Source organism: Capra hircus, chromosome 3 (assembly GCF_001704415.2).
Source record: "Capra hircus breed San Clemente chromosome 3, ASM170441v1, whole genome shotgun sequence".
Taxonomy (NCBI): domain Eukaryota; kingdom Metazoa; phylum Chordata; class Mammalia; order Artiodactyla; family Bovidae; genus Capra; species Capra hircus.
Window position 1 is genome coordinate 3675617 of NC_030810.1, and position 5355 is coordinate 3680971.

Here is a 5355-nt window from a genome sequence, read left to right on the forward strand (position 1 = left end):
AGTGCCAATATCCTTTGGATCATAGAAAAAGCAAGAGAATTCCAGAAAAACATCTATGTCTGCTTCATTGACTATACTAAAGCCTTTGACTATGTGGATCACAACAAACTGTGGAAAATCCTTAAAGAGATGGGAATACCAGACCACCTTACTTGCCTTCTGAAAAATCTGTATGCAGGTCAAGGAGCAACAGTTAGAACTGGACATGGAACAACAAACTGGTTCCAAATTGGAAAAGTGGTACATCAAGGCTGCGTACTGTCATCCTACTTATTCAACGTATATGCAGAGTAGATTATGTGAATTGCCAGGCTGGTTGAAGCACAAGCTGGAATCAGGATTTCAGGGAGAAGTATCAACAACCTCAGATGTGCAGATGATACCACCCTAATGGCAGAAAGTGAAGAGGAACAAAGGAGCTCTTGATGAGGTGAAAGAAGAGAGTGAAAAAGTTGGCTTAAAGCTCAACATTAAAAAACCACAGATCATGGCATCCGGTCCTATCACTTCCTGGCAAATAGATGGGGAAACAATGGAAACAGTGACAGACTTTATTTTTTTGGTTCCAAAATTACTGTGGATTGTGACTGCAACCATGAAATTCGAAGATGCTTGCTCCTTGGAAGAAAAGCTATGACCAACCTAGACAGCATATTTAATAACAGAGACATTACTTTGCCAACAAAGATCCATAGAGTCAAAGCTATGGTTTTTCCAGTAGTCATGTATAGGTGTAAGTGTTGGACCATAAAGAAGGCTGAGAGCCAAAGAACTGATGCCTTCGAACTGTGGTGCTGGAGAAGACTCTTGAGAGTCCCTTGGACTGCAAGGAGATCCAACCAGTCCATCCTAAAGGAAATCAGTCCTGCATATTCATTGGAAGTACTGATGCTGAAGCTGAAGCTCCAATACTTTGGCCACCTGATGCGAAGAGCTGACTCATTGGAAAAGACCCTGATGTTGGGAAAGACTGAAGGCAGGAAAAGAAGGGGGCCACAGAGGATGGGGTGGTTGGATGACATCACCGACTCAATGGCCATGAGTTTGAGCAAGCTCTGGGAGATTGGGAAGGACAGGGAAGCCTGGCGTGCTGCAGTCCATGGGGTTGCAAAGAGTCAGACACAACTGAGAGACTGAACAAAGAAAACAACAAAGGGCTTTCTGAGACCTGCTCCTTTCAGACAAAGATGGACAGTCCCAGGGAAAGTGGAGCCAGCTGGCCACAGGGCAAGGACGCATGTCCACATTGGTCACAGTTCACAGAAATTCTGCATGTGTATCTACACGCATGTCCAGGCACACGCACACTACTGTGTATAAATTATACAATTTTTAAAAAAGTACTTAAAAGTGAGGATGAAGGTCTTCTTTGAAGGTCTGTTGGGTAAAACTCTGGGCTCCCAATGCAGGGCACCCGAGTTAGATCCCTGGTTGGGGAAACTAGACCCCACGTGGGTGGGGCACCTGAGAATCCTCCTGCCACAACTAAGAAGTTCTTCAGCTGCAGTGAAGACCCCCTGGGCCGCAGCTAAGACCCAGCTCAGCCAAAATAATACATAGGTAAACATATTTTTAAAAAGTGATGAGAAGACGAAACCGATGGAAACATAAGGAGGCAACAGGAGAGAGCATGGGCCCCCTCTGAGCATCGTATGAGACTGATGGTTATAGTGTAATGACTTTCGAAACCCCGTAACCTGACACACAGCTGACTACACATCACCTCCTCCAGGATGAGGAGACCTGGATGCATAGATGCCGTGAAGGGGTATTTGGTGTCAGCCTGTTTGACCCCCGTCTCCTGGGAGTGTCAGGAGGTTGGGGTGGTTCCACCTACTCCTCCCCTATCATTTGTAGTGGGGTCTCAGATGGCATGCTGCCTTGCTGCAGAAGCACCACGGGTAGCATCCGGACATGGAAACAAAGAGGTGATTTTCCTACCATCCCGTTCAGCCCATCGTGGCCGTTGCGAAAGGAATCCCGAAGCTCACTTCTTTTCTTCCCCTCCTGCCAGTTCATCAGGTCTTCTGTGGCCCTGTCTCCCTGTGGGCTTTGCTGTGCTCGTGGTCACTGAGCATCTGGAAGCTGGAGGGCAGGGCCAGGGGACCCCGGCTGTTTGATCTGCCCTGTTTTCTGTCTGGTACTGCAAGGTGATCTGAGTAGTGGGCTGGTTCCTGTGGTGTGTTTGACAGTTTGTATATATCTGTGCATCTGGTGAGGCTTTTTCTTTTCTGGTTTGCAGCCAAGCTTATTTTTTTAACTGAAGCATGTGGCAACCCTGGGCTTCCCAGGTGGCAATAGTAGTAAAGAATCCACCTGTCAATGCAGGAGACATAAGAGACGTGGGTTCGATCCCTGGGTCAGGAAGATCCCTGGAGGAGGAAGTGGCAAGCCAGTATTCTTGCCTGGAGAATCCCATGGACAAAGGAGCCTGGTGGGCTGTGGTCCACAGGGTTGAAAAGATTCGGACACGTCTGAAGCAACTGAGCATACATAGTTGATCTACAATATTAGATTAGTTTCAGGCACACGACACAGTGATTCAATGTGTTTAAAGGTTATACTCCATTTAAAGTTATAACATATTGACTCTACACTCCTTGTTGTACAACATATCCTTGTAGCTTTTCTTTGGTGAGTGTGGAGTCCAGCCCCAAGGTCGCAGGGGCAAGGCCATGCACCAAGGCCACAGAGGCAGAGCCCAGAGCCAAGGTCACCTCTGAAACTGACTGAGCCCCATTATAACATTGCCAGATCTTCACCAGCAGGCTTCCTGAACCTAAATTCGGCAAAAACGCCCACCTCAGTGATCACCATACAGTCCCCTAACCAATCACCTAATGCCAACCTTCCGGCAGGAATTTCCTTTGTCTTGAGGCTATAAAAATTGGCTACAAACCCACAAAGAGTGTTGCCCCTCGCTGGCCTGTTGGAAGGTCGGCCCACTGTACTTGCTGCACCCTGATTATCTCTGCTCTTTGTTCGTAATAAACTCACCCCCTTCTGAAATACTGTGTCGGGAGATTCTTTTCCAACCCGCAGGGACGGCAGGGCAGGGAGGCACCTTGAGTAGGAGGTCACTGGGTTTCTCCAGCCCTTACATGGACCAGTTAGGAAATGGAGCTTTCCCCTTGAGGAATCGCTGTATTTATGAGCAAACAGCATCCTTATCGGCTGCTCAACACCACTCCTCCCAGGCAGGGGCTGAATGCATGTTTCAGGTCTTTCTCATTATTTTAGGAAGATGCTCGCTGTATTTTTGGCAGTAGCTTTGAAGAGTGCTCTGTGTGCTGAATTTGCCAATTTTAAAATAGCACAAACATTTCCCCATGTTTTGGTTCTACTGAAGAGCGCTCTGAAGACTTTCTCGTGAGAAGTTCACTGGAAATTTTTTCTACATTAAGATAGCGCCAACCAATTGAGACCAGCCTGGAGGGGCCTGAGCTTTGCCTTGTGTGACTGTCTACTGTGACATCGCCCAAGGGTTCTGGGCTAAGATGAAGCGCTCAGTGCCAGCACTCAGGCTATTTTAGGAACATAATAGAGAAATACTTCGCCACTTACTCATTTGCAGTCTGTGTTCAAGTTGGAGCTCTTGATATCCATACCCCCAGACAAAGAGCAGTTTGTAAAATTTGTTACAAGCAGTGTCTAAAATTCAGCTTTGCCTCAAGCATAACAAAGGTTATATGGTTTTCTTCTTAGGAAACTTTTTTTTTTTTGGTTTGTTTATTCACAGTAAAATCTAATCACTATGCAAGTTAGCATCACTGGGATGATTAAATGAAATCACAACTTATGCCAAGTGGCCGGCAGAGTCCAGCCCACTGGAAATGTACATTAGTGCACTTACTATGTGCAAGGCGGTCAGGGAGAAAGGACGATGAGCATGAGCTGGTTCCTGTCCCCCGTGGGTCTCAAGGCAGCGAACGGAGGCCTGGACTGGCTCTGCTCCAGCGGAGCTTCTCGCTGGGACAATCAGGCAGGTGTGGCGCAGGGAGAAGTGGAAACCTCAGAAAGCCCAGGCAGCGAGGCGACGAGCTGCAGCCTTGCATTCGCATGGGCATCATGGCCACGGCTCAGACAGTGCAATGCGGGAGACCCGGGTTCAGTCCCTGGGTTGGAAGATCTCCTGGAGAAGGAAATGGCAACCCGCTCCAGTACTCTTGCCTAGAGAAGCCCATGGACAGAGGAGCCAGGTTGGCTACAGTCCATGGGGTCGAAAAGAGTGGGACATGACTGAGTGACTTCACTTTTCAGTCCACAGGCACAGTTTCACTGCTCAAAGGGCACAAGTGCTAAGCCCCAAAGGGTAGCAGGATGCGCTATTCCAAAATATGGCTTTTTGGTGTGAGGCTTATTCTGAGCTGATTGTTTTGAGAAACGGCGGACACAGGCTTCCCAGGTGGCTCAGTGGTAAAAAAAAACCTGCCTGCCAATGCAGGAGATGCAAGAGACGCAGGTTCGATCCCTGGGTTCAGAGGAGCCCCTGGAGGAGGAAATGGCAGCCCACTCCAGTGCTCTTGCCTGGAGACTCCCACGGACAGAGGAGCCTGGCGGGCTACAGTCCACGGGGTCGCACAGAGTCAGACTGCACACACATGCACCCAAACACAGGAAACGCCCAGCAAATAGAGTAGACGCTGCCCTCCTCCTTTCTTAAAATACTCGGACTGCCTAATTTAAAATATTTATTTTTATTTATTTGGCTGCACCAGACCTTCGTCGCAGCGTGTGGGATCGTTAGTTGCGGCGTGTAAACCCCTAACTGTGTCATGTGGCATCTAGCTCCCTGACCAGGGATTGAACCTGAGGCCCCTGCATTGGGAGCGCAGAGTCTTAGCCACTGGACCACCAGGGAAGTCCCAAAGTGGCCCTTTGGTAAGAGAAATCTGCACATCTTCAGGGTGTCTCCATGTATAAGGGGGTCTCCCTCTGCACCAGGAGTAGAAGACGGCTGTAAATCACAAGAAACCCTTATCAGTGGCTAAGGCACCATTTAGATCTGCAAGTAAACCTCACCCCTGCTTATCTGCTAACATCCCATGATCGAATCCCCACCTTTCAGTTTTGTCATTAGTTAAGATGGGATTTGGGACTTCCCAGGTGGCGCTAGTGGTAAGGAACCCGCCTGTCAATGCAGGAGACGTAAGAGATGCGGATTTGATCCCTGGGCCGGGAAGATCCCCTGCAGGAGGGCACGGACCCACTGCAGTGTGCTTGCCTGGAGAACCGCATGGACAGAGGAGCCTGGCGGGCTACAGTCCATGGGGTCAGAAAGAGTCGGACACGACTGAGCGACTAAGCATAGCACAGATATGTTACTAAACTTCAGTTGGCTTTTTTCTTGTTACT

At 48.7% G+C, this 5355-nt stretch overlaps 1 non-coding gene across 1 annotated transcript; it reads right to left on the reverse strand.

Moving 5' to 3' along the window:
- TRNAG-CCC lies at positions 4789-4861 on the reverse strand. The gene has a single exon. It is a non-coding gene; the product is annotated as a tRNA-Gly (tRNA).